The sequence below is a fragment of the Alligator mississippiensis genome, chromosome 12 (assembly GCF_030867095.1).
Source record: "Alligator mississippiensis isolate rAllMis1 chromosome 12, rAllMis1, whole genome shotgun sequence".
Taxonomy (NCBI): domain Eukaryota; kingdom Metazoa; phylum Chordata; order Crocodylia; family Alligatoridae; genus Alligator; species Alligator mississippiensis.
Window position 1 is genome coordinate 34,251,969 of NC_081835.1, and position 20,378 is coordinate 34,272,346.

A 20,378-nucleotide genomic window follows, 5' to 3' on the forward strand; every position below is an offset into this window, starting at 1 on the left:
TTTCCAGCAATTTTCTCAAGTGCTATGCATAATAGTTTTAAATGTATCAATTGATTCTATTGCCACACATCTTTCAAAAATAAGTTGTTGGACTCACAAGGAGCCAGTTAGACTACAGATACTCCAGAAAGCCAAAAGATGCTGTGTTGATAAAGTACTAAAGAGTCACAATGTGTGTAAGAATTTGTCAGGATAAATCCATCAATAACATAACTGAAGTGGCAGGGGCAACAACAATAGTAATTAAAAATCATATGGTGACACTTCTTGCAAAGTAGTAAATGTTAGGCCCAGTTTCCTTGCCATCTGTCAGCCTTCATTCATACATTCTGCCCACTTCAGGCCACATAGATTCATTTTTTTCTGGGAGAGATGCTGTTTTCCCAGGAGAAGCCATAAATTGCTTCAGATGTTCATGATTTTTCTCCCAGAGCAAAAGCAGCCCAGAAAAATAACCTGGGAGCAACCAGAATTAATTCACTCCCAGGAGAGTTTCTTCTGCAAAAGCAAATATCTGTATGCATTCTCTTCTTAGAGAAGTCATACCATTGTCCTCCAGCATTCCAGCTTGCTTTGCTCCTGAACCCCCAGGGGGGACAGCATGTTGCTCATGGGACTCTCCTGCTCCCTTTCGTAATCCCCACATTGTGCTGTAGAAACAAAGGCTGAGTCTGAGCAATCTGGATCAACCAATCTGGGCTTTCCTGTGCACTGCTGCCATCTGTCAGTATGCAGACTTAAGTCATCTGAAGAACATGCTGAGATGCAGGTGCTGTGCAGCCAAGGAGCCCTGCATCAGCACTGCAAGCTCTCTGCTTTTTAGGGCTTAGTATTCAAGTGTTCTTTCAAGTGACTCTGGGTATATTTTTCCTACCAGGAAAAACAAACCTGGGAGAATTCTCCCAGGTCATGCCAACATGTACATGTAGCTGTAGTTTCCTCCTCCTATTTCAGTCAGATGTGACATATTACTTTGAACAGTTCTCTCCTCAGATCTGTGCATGAGTAACACTATGTAAATAGTCAGATTGGAGTGATATTGGAGTCAAAGTTAGTCCAGGAAACATATGGTTGGGACAGATGGGAAGATAAGTTAGATAAATTTGGGTGCACAAAATGCCCTTCTTTACACCTCAAGAAGGGTATATTGTGTCCCCAAACTTGTCTAACACATCTCCCATCTATATAGTTAGTCCAATAAAACATATCACTAAAAAATCCTTGACTCTCACTATGTAAATATACATTGTTACTGTTGTTATTGGAATGCTTGTCTCTCCAGTCCTATGGAAAAGGCAGTGCATTTTAATGGAGTGTTTGCAGGGTAGCAGATGAACATAAATGGAGACACAGTGGGATGTGTTATAGTGTTCTGTTAATAAGAAAACAATATGGATGTATAACTCTATAATCTGAAGAGTCAAACTAAATTCTTGTACTGAAGATCTTATTAATCAGCCAGATTTTTCAACATGTACTTACTGTGGAGAATGGGATAATTCTAAAAGCCCTTTCTGCAGCCATGACTGTTTGATAGGTTGCACAAGAACAAATAAGAAATGTGAACTGATCCATGGATTAAGTCTATGGTAGAAAAAAAAAAAGAGACTGGGATTGGAAAATAAATTATGACGTTATTAAAACTTGTATAATATTTTTAGTAAGTCAATACTAAAATGGAAAGGACTTGATTGGCTGGTTTGTTTTTGTACAATTTTTATGCCATTTTGATACTATTTCCATCAAACTGTGTAATAAAAACATGCATGGACATGACCAATTAGACACACTAGAGTTCATTCACACCATCTATCTTCCCCATCCAAACTGGATCCTATAGGTAGTTTCAGCAGGGAGATGAAACTGTGAATATGTGTATAAATGAGCCATAGCTTCATACCTGGGGAGGTGCCAGACAAACTTGCGGCTCACTCCATGGAGGCCAACAGTTTTGTTTCGTATTTTCAGTAACCAACAAGCATCCTGTGACCAGTAGTGCTGTCTTTACCCTGTCACTTCAGTTTGATCTTCTCATACAAATACTTAGCATTGAAACAGCTTGTTATATCTAAAGATCCCAGCACATTTCACAACCATAGTTAAATTCCTTCTCCATTTTAGAGAGGGCAAAACAGAGACACAGAAAAAAGCTAAGAGTCCCCTCTAATGTCACAAGGAAAAACAGTGACAGAATCAGTGATAAAACCAAGTCATCTGATGTCAAATACATAGGAGATAGGACTAGGTCACAGATGCTCCTAGATGACAGGGATTCGTTGTCTGTAGTTAGGGTTCAAGTCCACACTAAGCTCTGTGGATAAAAGTGTTGGACTAATAAGGGAATAGTTGTGAGCCAAATAGAAGCAAGATAAAAAAGTCCAATTCAGCCAGTAGTGAAAAGGAATAGTCTGATTCTATTACTCTCCCTGAGGTGATAATATGGAGCCTTTGTCATCTGGTATAGCCATCTGGAAATCTAAATCAGAGACTGAACCAAATGACACCTGCCTACTCAGTCACATGGACTGCAATGCAGGTGCAAGTGTGTAAGAGTGAAAGTAAATTTTATCATCTCTCCTCTTCTCCCACCCTACTTACAGTCTGAGTTCAAAGCATTGCTAAAAAGGTTCCCAAGCTGGTCTCTTTGAGAGAGAAAAGTGGAGATTTCCATGTTAAATTTTAACAGACCTAAATATTCACAAGAATGTGAATGATGCAGTGCACACTGAGAAGCGGAGAAAGATAGAATTACCTTCTTGTGGTCAGTTAACTTCTCTTACCCACAGCTGATTTCCTGGAATTTTGGTCTGAATGGTCTACACAGCTGTAACAGCAACAAGGACAAATGGCTGAAAAAGAAATACAAACACAGCAGTCATGTTGGATAAAAATGCATCTGACACCACATGAAGCTAATCACCCACTGCAGCTGTTGTAGCTTGGAAGACAACCAAATAAAGAGCTCTTAAGAGGCTTTATTGTTGTCAATTTCTTTCTGTGATACTAACCTGCTTTTGAAAGCAAATGACATTTTCTGTCAGTCATGTAGATATGTTCTGAATGTTGTTTGATGGGGTTTGGGGGGGGAGGGGGGGGGAGTAAAGCCCTATTGCAAAGTTCTACTTAAATCATCCAAGAAGAAAGGGCCTATTTAAGGAAGAAGGCATGCAAGTGGGTGTGCAAAACAGGGACTTCATTTGCATACATGATAACCATGACTGCACATGCAAATTGAGTCACTGATACTACAAATAACTGATTTTAGTTGTATGTCTGCACAGCTGCCTGATATGTGTGGAGAGTCACTGTAACTGCATTTTAGGGAAAATGTGTGCACTCCCAATACCCAGTTTGACTCTATAGGCACACCTATTCCCTGACTCTCCTCTCACACCAGTTTTACACTTCTGTTATTTCATTAGTTTCTATGAAATAACTCCTGATTTGTATCACTTTAAATGAGAGGAAAATCAGGTCCCTAAAATTACAAACCAACAAAAAACCCAAACTCAAAGCACCAAACCAGAATATAGGAGCAGTCTACTAGAAGTGTAGTACAATTCACCAGGAGAATCAAGGGTTTAAAATTCCACAAACTAAGATCCACATAAGTCTTCTTAACCAATACAAAAAGCATAAATAAATATACTTAGACAGCTTACCCCTTATAGAAAATGATACTCCATTTCAAGGAGAGCCCTTTAGAGACAATGCAATTTCTCTATAGTGTAGTCATGAAACTTGGCTCCTCACTGGTCTCAGATTCTGTATCACATGAATACTTCTATTTAACATATAGATTGTATCCTCTGATTATGTCATAGTAATGATATTTTCCATGCAGTGTTACTCCTGAGTGTGATTTGTCCAGAACCACTAATTTCTGCCAGCACCCAGTGCCAGTGCAGTGTCATCCATTTCCCATTCGAACAGGTGTTTACCTCCACATCTGATAAGATTCTCTGATTCCTTCTCAAGTCCTTTCTTTCTTCAGTCCATTGAACTTTAGGTTTCAGCTCTTTTCCATGTTAGAAAAATGTTCCAACCATTCCCCTTTTGTCAATATATAAACAAATGGCCTGATTCTGATCTTACACCAGTTGAAGTCAGTGAAAGCTCAATGAATGGCTCAAAGAATCTTACAGTGCTAACATTTCTTTAACACTTTGTTAACAGTGCTTCTAGGCACAAACAGAACACCCTAAGCTATTTAATATCTTTCAGAAAGATCAACTGCTAATTAGTGGAGAGCAGATTAATAGCTTTAATCAGTACAGAATTACTGAGAGGCCACTGTGGGTCAGTAAATTCTCCAGTTAACCTGGCACTAACAGACCACACTTTAATACTAAAAGATTTTAGCCTTCAACAGAATTTGTTTCTATGGCAACAGCTTAAGCAAGAAAAAACCCCACAAACCCTCAATGCTGTTTTGTAACTAAAATTAGTATTTATTTAATATTCATATTAAATTCAAGGAACTGCCTCAGAAATAAAAAAGCAGCTATCCCACAAACCAGACTTTCCTTCAGCAATTCTGTCAGCTGCCTAACATTTTAACATTAATATTCAGATTTACTGAAATAACCTCAGATTTTGTGGGAACAATGTCATGCCCACCAGTTATTCTAACACTAATTTTGCACTATTCTCTGTAGATGCAAACAGCTTACAGTATACGAACTTCCTGTTGCCCAAGTCAGAATTTACTGATCAGTCAAGAGCATGCTGTAGTATATCCTTAGGGCGCATCTACACGTGCATTTAATCTAGGATCTAAATTACTCACAAATAAACGCTCCTGGCCAGGCATCTACATATGCAGAGATGTGGGAGCAGATTTGCTGCTAATGGCAACAAACGGCTCCCACTTCCTGGGGCCTTTCAGTGGCCCCTGCTGACACTGGGGGGAGCGCTAGGTTCCCTGTCAGTGCTGGCCCAGGTGCTGGCAGGGAGCACTGGGTTTGGACATTGCACCCTGCCTTGGGGTGGGGGGGATGCCTGCTGCCAGGGTAGGGACAATGCCCCCCTGCCCTAGCAGCAGGGAGCTCCTGGCCCCAGTTCCACAACTAGAGGCAGGGAACTTGGAAAGGGCTGCAGGGAAGGGACAGGTCCCAGCCCCCTGCCCAATCTGCTAATGGGGTAGCTAGCAGTTAGCTGGCTGCTAGCTGCTCCACCAATGAATCAGGACTGAGGGCTGGGACCTACCTCATCCCTGCAGCTCTTTCCAAGCTCCATGCTTCAATCACCCAATCAGGGCACTGGGCTGGGACCTGCCCCTGACTGGAACAGCTCCCAGCCCCTGCTCCATAACTGCATGGCAGAGACTGGGGAGCCTGTTTCGTGCTCAGCTCCATGAGCACAGAGTAGGGCAGGCTCCCCATCCTCCATCATCAGGCAGTTCCTAGCACCAGCTCCCCCTCAAGGGGCTGATGCTGAGAGATCCTCATCTCCAAGCCTGAGTTCAGCAGTTGTGGGCTTGTCTTGGGCTGGTAAATAGGAATCTCACTAGCTTCCCAACCACGGGGCTGGCATTGAGAGATAAGGGTCTCACAGCCTGACCCCCACAACCACTGAGCTTGGGCTGGGAGATAAGATTCTCCCAGCAGCAGCCCCATGATCATGGAGCTGCATAGGTAGATAAGGATATCCCAGCTTCCCACTCAAAATCTTGGAGTGGGGGCTTAGAGCTTCCTGCTGCTGGGGAAAAGGGACATAGTCTCTACCTAGGGTCCAGTGGCAGATCCAACCCTGGCAGCAAGCAGCTCCCAGGGGCAGGGAGCAATCTCCCATCCCCTGGTAGCTGGCTAACCGGGAGCAGATTTCCTCCTGGGCAGGCGCCTACGTGAGCACTACCGCACTGTTACTACCCTTGCATTTGCAGGTAGCAAATTTACTCACAATTAGCAAGGGCTACTGTGCATTAAGCATATGCAAATGTAGATTCACATGCTTACTGTGCAGTAAACTATGCTACTTTGCAGTAAAATATCTTGTGTAGACACACCCTTAGTGTACTTTACTGAGTGCACAATAATAGTTCTTACACTACTGCAGATCAAGAACTTTTACTGCTCATATCTCCTAGTGTCTAGGGCACTCAGGTGCTGAAGCAAAACCAAAATTCAGAAGTCATTAAGATTATGTAAAAACAATTTGGCTAAAATTGTGCTTCCATAGTTAAGATTGATGCTACTGGAATGCCCTATTATAAACCTCATTTTTCACTTTGCTTGGAAATGGTGGAGGACCCTGTAACACAAGTAAATCAGCTTAGTGGTTCATGTACAGGCTTCTGGACTTTTGAGGTTTAAAAGAGGATTATTCAATGGGAATAAGAAAATACATTAGCTGGATATTGGGTGGACTTCAGTGATATATACAAGTTCCCATATTTGTTTGTTTTTTTATTTATACGCATACACCTATGTAGATATTTTTATAATGAGCTTTTGAACTAGCTACTTTTCAGACTTACTAACTTATGAAATAATTAAATTTAAGCTCGTTAAAGGGGATGATGTAGCTAATGGCTTAATTAGTAACCAACTTCAAACTCTTTTAGTTGAGTAGCAGTGAAAGACAGGACTCAATCATATTAATACTAAAGATACTTTACTTCACTCTAGAAAAATGAAGTGGACAATAAAGTGAATGTAAATATACCTTCTCCTTCAGGCTTCTTTACACTATCATATTGGAATGAAAAAGTTATTAGCTAAATGATTAAATAAATGCGAACCAGGCCCATGTTTTTTTACATTCTATATAAGCAATGTCCACAGTTCCATTATTGTATATCCAGCCTTCCCAGTGTAAGACGAGTTCTGAAGAAAGTACATCCTTAGACCAGATCAATTGATCAGGGTGATTTACACATACACAGACGTACTCCCTGTACTCTCGGACATTAGACCAGGGGCAGTCAATTATTTTGGGCAAAGGGCCACTTACCAAGTTTTGCAAGCTGTCAAGGGCCGCATGGTCCCCTTGACAGGTGCCCCGCCATCTGGTCGTCATCTTGGGACCAGAAGTCCCGCTCCCTAAACCCTGATCTTTGCCACTGGAAGTCCCTCCCCTTGCCCCCAGAAGTGCTCCTTTCAGCAAGGGGGTTTGTCATCTTGGAATCAGAAAAATACCAAATTATATTCTAAAAAGCAAACATCTAAAACATTAATTAACTTGATTTCAAAAAATATTTTTTGTCCCGGTTTACATGCGTTTGTGTAGTGTACATAGATGTGATTATATAATAGCTTAAACTGAAGTCTTACACGTGTATATTGTACGGGAGGGTGGGTATAGGTTTGTGGGGGGAAGTGGGTTTGTGGGTATGTGGGGTGAGGGAGGATGTGGGTGTGTGTGTGGATATGTGGAGTGTGGGGGTCTGTATCTATGGCAATGCAAGGAGGGGTGTGGGTGCATGTGTATGGTGGGGTGTATGTGTGGGACTCGCCCTATAAATACACACATACACTCTCTCCCCTGCCTCCAGTGGCAGGGGCACCCCTCTCGCAGTGGGACATGCAGATGCCCTCTCCTCTTGGCCCACAAGTGCCTCGGGGCATGGTACCGGAAGCACTGCAGGTCCCCCAGTGTATAGAACACCCTCACCAGTACCCCCTGAAAAGGAATCATGAGGCACCCCTCAGTCTCCAGCCATGCTCCCACTGCCAGCTGGATCATGAGCTAGCAATGGAATGGACACATGTGGTGAAAACAGGGGTCTCAGCACCCCAGTGAGAGAGTCACCACCAGAGAGATAACCCTCCCCAGGGTTTGGACCTAGGGGAACATGGCCCAATAGGGATATATAGTGGGATGGATCTGAGGACCACCCAGGTCCCTAGCTCTTCTAGGGGCTTATGGGGGATGTACTTGCCCTCTACCACGAGCCCCCTCTCCACCACCTTTTGTGTGGCAGCCTCTGAGGCAAGGAAGAACATTTTGAGGCTGCCACAATCTTGGGGGCCCCCACTACCCAAGTCAGGGCCTGCACCCAGGTCTCAAACTGCAGGATCTCCCATTTGGGTAGTCGACACTGCACCACGTGGGTGAGTGCCAGAAAGGGGGCCCTGCCACCCACGCTGGAAGGGCCAGCAGTGGAGGGTCCAGGCCCCACAGCTTCAGGTTGCCCTATGGCTGCTTGTGCATAAATGCAGTTCTCCCACTGGGGGTCACCCTGGTGGGGTCAGAGCTAGGGTCAGGGATAGGCTGAGTGGGTGTGCTGGCTGTTGCCTTGCACCTGGTCCCCTCAGGCACCTGTGGTTCAGGCTTGTCGGTGGGGCCCTTGCCCTTCCCACCCACAGCTTTGGAGGAGGCTGAAGAGGACCCCTTCCCACTGCCCATGCCCTTGGTCCCTGATGGTGGTGAAGGGGGCTTGGGAACTCCTTCCAGGGGAACCTGGCCAGGGGAGACCCCCTGGGCCTTCTGGCTCCATGCTGGAGTCCCACCTACCCACACAGTGGAAGTTTCAGGCTTCTCTACTCTAGGAGGAGGTCGATTGGACTATGCCTCTGTGGTGTGGTTGCAGGGGAATGCGTCCACTTGGGGGCTTGGCTGGGACCTGCCCTCATATTGGGGTCTGCAGGAAGTTTTATTGGAGCATCTGCCCCTCCAGAAGGTTAGTTCCCTGCCATGGTTTTACATAAGGGAGAGAAAACCAATGAAGAAAATAAAAACAAAATACAGTGGGGCTAGTCAATCAAATAGGATCAGGCTGGGGCTGTGGGAGAAGTGGGGGAGAGGAAGTGGGCTGATACTCACTGAGCTACAGCCCCACAGGAAACTATGTGGGCTATGCTTGGGGAAGGGGAACACACACACAAGGGCTGGGCAGACTTGAGCTGGTTTACTCAGCTACATAACAAAAACCAGGGCAGGGGGAAATGGACCATAGGACTTACCACACAAGGGCAAAACACACAGAAGAGCTGCTGAGGCAGACGTAAAAGATGGCTGGAGTGGTGGAGGGGCTTTGTTTGTTGAAGTCAGTCAAGGAGCCCCTCAGGCCTCCAGCCAGGCACTCAGCAGCAGGGCAGTAGGCAGGAAACAAGCACAGGGGCAGGCACGGTGAGGCAGCTGTAAGGAAGTGCAGGAGCAACAATCCAGTGCAGGTATGGTGCGAGGTGGTGCAGCAGGGAATCTCCCTCTCTCCTGAGAGTGGACAGCAGCAGTACAGGCAGCAGCAGTAGTGGTCCAGGTCAGCCACTCGGGGTATGCTTCAGGTAAAAGTGGAGTTGAAGGCAGGGGGTGGCCTGCCAAGGCAGCTGGGACAGGCAAGCCACCAGACTCTGGCAGTGATGGTGGGGCAGGGGCCCACAGGCAGTGCAGGCCCCTTCCCCAAGCTGTCCCCCACCATGGCTTTGTGATGGGCTGGGCAGCAGGCCAGAACAAGAGTGCAGCAGCTGGGGTGTGGTACCGGGGTGCAGCGTGGTGGCCCCCACCCCAAAGGGAATGCAGTGGCATGCAGCATGCTGGGGGGCAGCAACAGCAGCAGCCTGGTTCAGGAAGGGGCATGGCCAACTATCTACTACTGGGGTTGGCAACCCCTGGCATGTGTACCATTAGTGGCACATGGGGACATTTTTCCCCGACACGCTGGGAGGCACGCAAATAAATTGTTTTTTTGGGGGCAAGGTTTAAGTTGCTGCTTCAGGCTGTGCAGCCACAAGTCCCAGTACCACTGCAGGCACTGGGGTGGAGCCACAAGAATGCAGGCAGTGGCGCTGTCTGTGCTCTACTGTCCCTGCCCCTTGCTCCCAGGGTGCACTCTCCAGTCCAGCTGGCTCCTGGAGGGAGCTGCCCAGGCAGGCAGACACCCTGTCCCACCCAGGCAGGGCAGCACTAGGGTGCTGAGTGCTGGGGCAGGGCAGTTGGAACAGGGTCTGGGCAGCGTGGAGGGAGGCGCCATGGGTGGGCCAGCCTGGTTGGGTCCCTGGGAAGGTGGGGGCTACTCAGGAAGCGGGGCAGCCCTGCAGGCTTGAGCTGTGGTGGGCGGCCAAGCAGGGGTTCCCCACGGCACCCATGGTAGGGCATGGCCTGGCCTGCACAGCTCCTCAGGGATGGGCTGCAGCCACCCGGCACATGTGGGAACGCTGCCTGGCTGGGGCAGAATGCCAGGCTTGGCAGGGCTTCCCTTCCCCAGATCAGCCTCCCTGCATGCTGGGTGCAGTGCAGGCAGGGCAGAGCCATCCCTGGTGCAGAGGCCTGGCCACTGGAGCCCCCTGAAGCCTGAGAACAGCCACCGCGGCTGCTGCAGCCTGCCTGGGTTCTGGTCTTGCCCACCCGCAGCTCCCCTCAAGGGGCCAGGGCTGGGGCAGGCACTGTACAGAGCCACAGCACTGCAGGCTCCTGGCTGGCTCAGCCCTGAGCACCAGCTGTGGTGGCTGTTTGCAGAGCCTGGGGAACAGCCTGCAACTGCAGCTGCAGTTCCCACTCACATTATACTCAGCTGACACAGAGACCAAGCAGGCTCCTGGGCCCAGCGTCCTGCCCCAGCCAGGCAACATCCCTTCATGGACAGGGTGACTGTGCCCCATCCCTACGGAGTTGTGCAGGCTGGCTGGGCCCTACCTCCAGTGCTGCTGGGCCCCCACTGTGGGGCAACCCTGGGGCAACCCTTGCTCCCTGCCTGACACCAGGTCTCTATTTACTGTAAAAGAAAAAAACCCAAAAAACAACATTAATGATTATTAATTGTATGAAATATGCAGTGCATCCTGCCATGTACCCCCTCCACCCCAGTTTTGTTTTTGTGGCACCTTACAAGGTAGACGTGTTTTTTGTTGGCACTCCAGCCAAAAAACGTTGCCTACCCCTGACCTACTACAAGTTCCTCCTGCAGAAGCTCCTGAGGGCAAGAAGCTCTGAGCTGCTGGCCAGGGCTGTTTTTTATACTGCTGGGGCCAGCATAGGTACTCTACCTAGTTGTCAAAAATTATAGCTAGCTAGCTATATATAATATTTATAAGGTCTCTGTGGTACAAGTAAATTATAATTTTGTTTAATATCTGTTGCACTAAATTACAGCCTTACAAGCTATCACTATGGCCTTGTTCCAGTAAAGGACTTGATTGCAAGGGGATTACTCACATGGTAAAAATGATGCATGCTCTTTAAAATTTGTTGGAGCAGAGTTTAAGATTCCCCTTATTGTATTGGAACAAGGGACAAAATACAGTCCCCACAGTAAGAGGCAATGGAAGGCTCCTACTGTTTTCCCTTAGGAATTTTCTAAAACAAATTCATCTTGACCTGACTTTACCCTGGTTTTATTTCTGTTATACACCTCAGAATGTTTTCCCACCTAAACAAACATGGACTATAATTTAGTCATTCTGGTCACATAGATGCTTTATTTGATTATGTTAGTATCACAGTATGGCATTTTCTTTCAAACTCAATTCATTGTTCCAGCTGTTTTTGTCTTTAAAGTTCTCTCTAAAATGTCTGCATAAATGTCTTGGATATTAGGACAGGGCAGAGTAACACACTGTTTTGCATCTTTAGCATAGCATTTTAAAATTTGCTCTCTGCCCCCCCACCTCCCATAAGCGTTAATGCATTTCACAAACTGTGATACAAAAATTTGTAATTAAAACAAACAAAATAAATCACTTGAGAGAGAGAGAGAGAGAAGTATATCTGTGCGGCTCCAGCTTAACGCTAAAGCAGCTTCTAACGCTGCCTGAAGAAACGTAGTACTGACCCCATCAAATTTTAAAGCTTGATGATATGTGGAATATAAAACACCAATGGGCAACAGCAATGCCAGAAGAGACCTTCCTCAGGGAGATTGAAGAAAATGTTTCCACAGCTTGAATCACAGTGGTCGGTGTAAAAATTTCATTAGAAATTTGATTTCCAATTTTCATTTGTCAGATAGAACTTGATCACTATTCAATGCAGGGGAAGGGAAATTCACAATTCCCCTTTTTAATTAGTCATATTAGAGTTACTTCAAAACATTTAAACTGTGATTTATGTCAGTCAACTGAAATAGCCCATTTCTAAAGCTACAGGTACAGTTATAACCTGATTCTTATGTAGTCATAAAAATCAGATCGTCATAGTAGGGTTGTGTCTAAAGATGGAAATAGAAGACAGTAGAATATTTCAGAGCACTAAGATGTTTAACTCTTTGAAGTTTCCCTGTTTCTCATTACATTCCATGCTTTAGACATGGAGGGGCTTTTGAATATCCTACTAGACTACTGTTTGCAATTTTAGTCTCTGAAATGTCTAAATATCTAGCCATTAGGGCCTAAGGTTTAAGACTTAGCCAAGTTGAAGTGCAGAGCCATCCAAGCCCTCCATAGTGGGTCAGAGCATGAAAAAGTAAATGGGCTGGAGATAGCAACAGAAAACTATTCCCCAGAAGGCTGGAGGTAAAGAAGGTAACCCATAGAGTGGCATTCTCAAAAGTCTGAAGTTCATGCTGATCCCTGGCAGTGGCCATTTTTTTTTTTTTAAGTTAAAGAGCTATTTAGTCTTCATTCACTTTAATAGGCATATGCCTGTCAACTAGTAGTTTAGGTGTGGCAGAGAACCTTTGGTGCCTGCCACTTTAAGGGCAGAAAACAGGCAGCAGCCAGGTGCCTGATGAGGGCCGCCTTTTTGGACCTAGGGATATAAGCTGGGCTGCAGCTTGCTGCAGGAGGAAAGATGTAATGTCCAGCTGAGATGCTGCTCTGACTAGAGTCAGAAGGTAAGGGCAGGAGCTATGGGGTGGAGGTGACCCCTTGTCCTCAGTAAGATGTAAAACTGTACCTTGTCAAGGAAGGGTGGTCTGTTGGGGCTCCTAGTGGCATGGGATCCCTCAGAAAATGCCAGGCCAGTTACCTCCCCAGCAAAAGGCAGGTTGGGACACCTTATAACCCCAGCCCCACATCCCTGGTGGTGTTCTAACATGCAGGGGGAGCACAGGGCTTGTTAAGGAGCCTTGAGGCAGAGCTCAGGCCAGAGGAGGGACCTGGGGCTGCACCCAGGTGGTAGGGTTAAGCCTGGGGGTACAAGTCAGACCCAGTGTGAGAGGGGTGATGAGCAGAGCAGCCCTGAGTGAGTGGAGTGATTAACAGAGTGGCCCCATGAGTGTGGGTGAGTGAGGAGACCCAGCGGGGGCATAGTGGCCCAGTGAGAGGCTAGGAGCAAAATAAGCCTAGTCAATCAGTCAATGCTCAGGTGAGGGTACAATTGCTCAGTCAACGCTCAGGTGAGGGCAGCGGGAGACATCCAACAGATTGCACTGGGGCTGACTGAGGAGAGGAGAGCTAAGCACAAAGCCAGGTGAGGCTGGGTAGGATGAGTGTGGCCCCTGAGACAAGGGCAGGATGAAAGAGGCTGGGTGAGAGACAATGGAGTAGATGGGACACCAATGAGAGAGGGGTGGCATGTGAGTGGCCCTCCAGGGCTGTAGAGAAGAGCTACAACTGTGTGCCCCATTTGCTCCATCCATAGGCTGGAGAAGTAGCACCAGAGTAACATCTGTGAAGCATGGGACCCATGGAGGGAAGGTCAGAGTGGGTATTAGGCCCTTATCAGCAGGCCAAGTAATGGGTACCATCCCACCTTAGTAACAACTCTCATATTTTTTCCATTAAGTCATGGCAGGGAAGTGAAGCAGGCAGTTACCCCAGGAGCAGGGCGATTGGCAAAGACCTGACAAGGAGGCCACCCTGTTACAGTACAAAACTGCTTTAATGTCATTAGAAGCTGCTGTTATGCAAGAAAGAGATTTCAATCCATCATATTTCAATTCAATTGAGCTTGATCACAGCCCCACTACTCTTATTTTTACCTCTTTTTCTCTAGAACACTTGAGTTCATACAAGATTTATATTTCACTCTATGGAAAAAAAAACAAACAAACAAACCTGTAACTTGCACTAAGGAAGGGAATAAAGAGAAATAATAAATAGAGATGGAATCAGAATGTCTGAAAAGACTTGCATACAGAAGGATTTCCTCTCATATTAGCATTATGCAGTGATACATTATCTTCTCCTGACTTACTACAAATTCTGAGCAGAAGAGTGACACAGGCTTCAAAACATTTATGGCAATGTAGTCAGTGGAACTCCTGTCAGTTGAGATCATTTAATAACAATCTTCCTCCAGTAAAGCAATGCTTATCTGTGCTCTCCAGATGCTGGAAAGTTTTGTTACCAGCAATTGTTTGAGGCCTATTCTTAGGTCAATGATGTTTCAACATCTAATTTTGCATCTTTGCTTTTTGGTTGGTACTTCTGTAATATAGGAACCTTAAATAGTTCTGGAAAGAGAGAGAACTTTCTGAAGAACATGTGTCCAGTGTCAAGCTACACCGACTATATTCAGCTTCAAGAAAACAAATGCTTAGTGTCATAGTGCCTAAACCAGCTTCTGTTATGTTCCTTATGTATAAATAATCCCCTGAAGCAGTTCCAGAAGTAGAACTTCCTGGTACCAACTGATGCATGGCAAGTTGGTGGAATCTAAGCTTATATAAAGGGAAACAGCCCTGCAAAGCAGAGAAATTCAGGCAATGACTAAGTCTACTTATAAAGTGTCACTGTAAGTGTTGGACACCCATGGAATACTGTGTGGAATGCAGAATCAAAGGCAATTGGTGATGGTACATCAAAAGTAGACCCAACAGGCTCCTGATTTTTGGTACCCATATAAAGTGAAAATAGCTTTACTTTGTGATGGATATGTCCATACCTGTGTTTATTGGAAGTTAAGGGTATTTTGTTTTAGCTATGTACTGAAGCATATTATGTGGCAATTAAAATTCAGACTTTCCTCTTGAACATCAGAAAAGTATTAAATTTTCATCATCCTTGATAGAGTCTAATTTCTTTACTCTATCAGTGTTTTTCAGGCAGCCCAAGTGTCACATGGAGGCATGATTTACATATTCATTAAATAATTTGCATTCAGGAGTATTGTTCAATATTTTAGGACAGTTTCCCCTTATTAATGTGTGTTTAATTCAAGAAACTATCCAAGTAACCCGAAAAACTGAATCCTTCTATTAAAAAATAAGGCTTATTTGTTAGTCAAAGGGAAAAAAAACCCCCAATGTGCGAGTACTAAAATGCTTATTAATATCATTGTTAAATCTCTCAGTAAGCACATATTATGACTTAATGGTATTTAGATGCATGAGAGTAAAACATTACTATTGTGAGAAATCTGTTAAGAATTTCCTTATTCTTCAGAGAATGATGCCTGTTGTCCTTTTTTGCTTTGATAATATGACAGTAACTGAATAGTGAGAAATATCTTTGAAACCCACTATTAGTGGAAAATAACCAAATCTCATCCATTCAGCAGATACGGTAAAGTTCAGAACAAACCACACCATATATGTTTTTATGTATGTTTGCCAATTACTAAGCATCATAAAAATGTACTTTATATGCACACATAGAGAAGTAGCCAGGAAATCAGTTCTCTCCCTATATTTTTTTTTTCTCCTTAATACTGACTTGAAGACTTGGGAAATACTTGATGCTTGCAATAACATGTCACCAAACAAACACCTGTTAAATGCTTTTGACAGGGAGAAGAAAATTAATATTTCTACTTTGGGGGATTGAGACACCTGCTTTGGAAGAGTTATCAAGAGTTTGAATTGGTAAGAATGCTTATGTAATGCACCATATTTTCTTTAGACCCTAGGCCTGGAAAAAATATGCCTTAATTAAGAATCAAATTCTTCGTGAAGAGACTCTCTTTTTTTTTTTTTCCTTTACGTCCATTTCTGGACTTCATTAATGCTTCCAAGTATGCTGCACTGATTGACAAGCACTAGTAAAGTGCGAACCTCTAAGCAGTGTAAATGGAATGAACCATAAGAAGCAGTGGCATAAGGTGTTCATTGTGTGCCTGATATGGATACCCAAGGGCATGGGTGAGGCAAAGGGAAGTCTTACTTCCCTAATAGTGGCTGCTGCTCAGCATCTGCAGCATCCTCTCTCCTCACTTCTCCCCTACCCCTCAAATGCACTGCTCTCCCTGGCTCCCATGGCTGGACAGGGCAGCCCAGAGCCTCCTCTGCTGTGGCAGGGTAGGGATCTTGAAGGCCCCTCATAGTCAGCGCCCAGGGCAGATGCTCCCCTCATCCTGCCATAGTTTAACTGCTGACATTTCAATGCCAGTTAAAAGCATGACAAACTTACCTGCTATTCTTTAGTCTGCATTTCTCAAAAGATCAGGCTCTGAATTGAGTATGAGTTTAGTTTGGAAAGAAGGCTGTGGCTGAATTTTATTTCATCTCAAATAGTGCTACAGAGCATAATCCTAATTTTAGGTACCATTGTATATTCGGTAGGCCTGTGCAAAGCGACTAGTAGTATTCGCTTTGGATGCAGATTTGGCCGATTTGGGGGACAACGATTCGAATCACTGTCCTGAATTGATTCAGCCAAATCTGATTCAGAGATTTGGCAGCAATAATCCCTACCCTGCCACAGCAGAGGCAGCTCTGTGCTGCCCTGCCCAGGCATAGGAGCCAGGGAGAGCAATGGAAACATCTCTCATCCAGGCCCATCCCCTGCCCACTCTCCCAGACCAGCAATGGCTGCATCGCCTACCCCAGCTCCCAGAACTTGGGGGGGGGGGGGGGGGAGCCCTGGCTCACTGGGTGCTGCCTAGCAGCAAGGTGATCCCTGCTGCCCCCCCCCCGGCCCATGCTGAGTGGGGGGGCTCTGCCAGAAGCCCCCTGACCCCCCCCACCACACTGTCCCATCCCCCCCTCATGGCTGCCCCGCCCAGCCCAGCTCAGCTCCAGCCCTTTAAAGGAGAAAAAAACCCAAATCCCAGACTCATTGATTCCTCCCCAGCAGGGGGCAATCCCCACTGCTGGGGGGGGGAGGGGAGCTCTGCATGAGCCCCCCCAAAGCCCTGAGGCCACTGCAGGAGCTGGTGAGTCTCAGGGGGGTGTTCATATTTTTTTCTTAAAGGGCTGGAGATGGGGTGGGTGAGGCAGCCATGGGAGGGCTGGGGGGGGGGGTCAGGAGGTTTGTGGCAGAGCCCCCCCATGCATTATGGGGCAGTGGGGATTGCCTCCCCCACCCAGCAGCACCTGGTAAGTAGGGGCTTTTGGGGGTTTTTTAAGTCTGGAAGCTAGGGTGGGTGGGGCAGCCATGGAGGGGGCTGGGAGAGCAGGTGGGGCTCTTCCTATGGTCCCCATTACCCTCTTTCATTCCCCCTCCCCCACCCCCTACTTACCAGCTTGGAGTCTGGCTCCAGGTCCCTGCTGCAGCAGGCAGGGACTGGCCAAATCGTCAAAGCTCTTTGAATTTTTTTCTGAAGATTCAGAGAGCTTTGAATCAATTCAGACCTTTTTATTGGTCCCCTGATTAGATTCAGATTTGGAGATTTGGCCACCAAATTAGGCCAAATCTCCTCCGAATCAAAATTAGCACCTGAAGCTTTGCACAGCCCTATCTGGTGAAACTCCAAAACCAGTTTGATAGGAAAAGTCAGAACATTTCTCTTAGCATAGCATGCACTGTTATTCTATACTGAGCTGCACTTTTCAGTCAATGCAACAAGGTTAATGTATGCGTGTAAAAGTACAAAAATGCATAAAACTTACTGAAGTATCAATAGTAAACAAGCTCCTTTTGTAAGGTATAGCTTCTTCAGTCATCTGCACTGTTCAGTGTACCTCCGGAGAGACCAGACAGAGTATGTTTCCAGAGGTACCTGCATAGGACCTAGGAAATATATGTATATATGCTAAGGGGTTGGGTCATATGGCACTATAGAAGCCAATCCTACAATGAACTATACATTTACAAACCCTCAGACCAGAGAGAGTTAAAAAACTGAAGCTTAAAAGAGCTCAGTATGTTCTTGGGGTGTAGGTTGTAGCCATGTTGGTTTAAAGACATATGCAGACAAGATTCTTTGGGTTAATCTGGTATCTTTTATTAGACCAACTTAAACCTGATGGAGAATTTTTAAACCGAAAAGCTTACTAAATTCCCCCCCTCCCCCAACTGTTTAAGTCCATCTAATAAAAGATATCAGATTCACCCAAAGAACCCTGTCTCTCAGTATGCTCTTGAAACTCAGTACTTTCTTGGCAAGAAAAGATTCCAATCTCAGATCAAATAAAAAGAGTCTAATACAGGTCATCAGGGAAACAGGGCATGTCTACATGAGACAGCTTAAATGGGCAGTGGACTGTTCAGCTGTGCATGTCACAGCAAAAACTGCTAATGCACAGTAAAATTACTCTACCGTGCATTAGTACAGCTACTGAACCTTTACCTAGTACCTCATATTAGAGGCACTAAACTTAATGCGCAGTAGCATGGATGCATTAATGAATGTGTAGACAAGCCCACAAACTACAAAAAGCATAATGCAAACATAGCCCAAATATGAGTGCAAATAGACCATTCAAACATAGTGTGTTTATATATTTAGCCACCTTGAAAGCAGCTGATTAAAGTGACATTTGTAAATGCTGTGTTTCACAAAATGAGTATAAAGCAGTTGTTTGTGCCTTTTTCCTTTAAATCCTCAAACACTACAAATGGGTTATCTACACCAGCTGAAAAGTCTTACAAAAAGCCTTTGCACTCCTCAACTTGAATCTGAAACCTTAAAAAAAAATGAGAGTTTTATATAAAATATCCTACAAAGGTGGTCAGAGATGATAGCTTAACAGTATGTGAGAGAGATTTATAGAATGCTTCATACTGAGGCATTTTACAGAGCTAGTTTTGGTAGAGAGCTTGGTTTCATTTGTAGTCATGCTGGGTTGTTATCTTAGAGGGAGACAATGTCTCATATGTCTTGCATAGCTTTTCTAATAATAAAACTTCAAATTAGAGACCAGAAGGCCTTCATGTTTGAAAGGATTTAGTTTTATTAGTGGACAATTCCAAATGAATTAGTAATTTCTTCTGATAAGGTTGTTCCTGAATTAAGCAGGTATAAGACAGGATGGCCTTCGTAGAGCACTATTTTGCTACAGCTACATGACTGTGAGAGGGGGGTCAATCCTAGCTCTGTCTCCCTTTGAACTCACCTGCCATGACTTAGATAGAAAGGAAAAAGAAAGGGATTCAGTGATGGTATCAGAACAAGGAATCACTAATGCCATCCAGGTAGTAAACTCTCACTGAGTAGCCTTTATTTGCACAGCAGGAGTCTGTATTGCAACAATATCCTCACTAATTAACTCTTAGTTAGGGCATTCCAAGCCACCGATAAGGACTCTTAAGCACGGGATGCCTGAGGGATACTTTGTAATTACTATACTCTCTGGTACTAAAAGTCTTGCGAGCAGAGTGTGTTCTCTGCTTTTTGTGACTTATGCTGGGAGCTGCCACTGCCATTTCCCCACCATTTGAATCACTGATTTGGTGTCTGGGTTATCTTGATGAGCCAGCAGCTCCATCTAGCTCCTGCCACCCAAGCCCCATCCCAGAGCCTCGCTCTCTGCCTCCTTGGGGTTCCCTGCAGGGCAGCTTCCCAGAGCCCCGTAGTCTTTCCCCTCATTCACCAGAGTAGTTGTGGTTCCCAGGGGATTATTTCAATTTATAGCCAACCTGTTGTCATCTGGAGTCCAGAGGTCCCAACTTCCCTCTGGATCACAGATAAGGCTTCTCTTCTTCCTCTTCCAGAGTCCTGATGATTCCTCATCTGTCTTCAGGTGCACGAAGGTAAAATGTGTTTGTCCCATCACCAGATTTATACCAGCTGTGGTGGGCTAATCATCCTGCCCCTCCCCTGATGTGAAACTTCCTTCATCTGGTGGGGTACATTCTCAGGTCACCCTTGCCTGAAACCATCACAGTAACAGGGCTCTCGCCTGAGCCCCTGTTACAATGACCACAGCAAAGGTTTTAATGATGAAAGCAAAATATGAAAGAGAATATTTATTTTAGGGAATTTGGGAGAACTATACAACCTCACGAAATAAATCAAAACAAAAGAGTAAATGATTTTAGTAATATAAGGATAAAGTTAATACCCATGGAAGTTGTCACTGGACAAGCACAAAGAAAGAGCATTTCCAATGATGCATATTGCCTGATACTACATGCCTCTCTAAATTTTGCACCATTCCATTTACACCTTAAAGCGGGAAGCTTGACACCCACTACTGCACAGTGGGCATGTCTATACATGAGTTTTAATGCTCAGTAGCCTATTTTACATTTTTTTTTAAACTGTGCAAATATGCTAATGGAAGGTGAAATAGACTACTGTGCTTTAAGCATCACTAAAAAGCATGTTCTTTCTCTACTGCCCATTACAGAAACCTAATGCACACTTATTTAGTACCTCACATTGCAGGTACTAAAAATAATATGCATTACAAGTTTGGAAGCTGCAGGCCAACCATGTTTAATACCCACTATTCTATA

General features: G+C 45.1%; 1 long non-coding RNA gene across 1 annotated transcript; it reads right to left on the reverse strand.

Moving 5' to 3' along the window:
* Nucleotides 1–1,488: 1,488 nt before the first annotated feature.
* Nucleotides 1,489–19,680, reverse strand: LOC109280555 (uncharacterized). The gene is made up of 3 exons (XR_009456025.1): nucleotides 19,557–19,680; nucleotides 2,753–2,849; nucleotides 1,489–1,584 (listed from the first exon to the last, which is right to left on the reverse strand). It is a non-coding gene; the product is annotated as an uncharacterized LOC109280555 (long non-coding RNA).
* Between the last annotated feature and the right edge of the window lie 698 nt (nucleotides 19,681–20,378).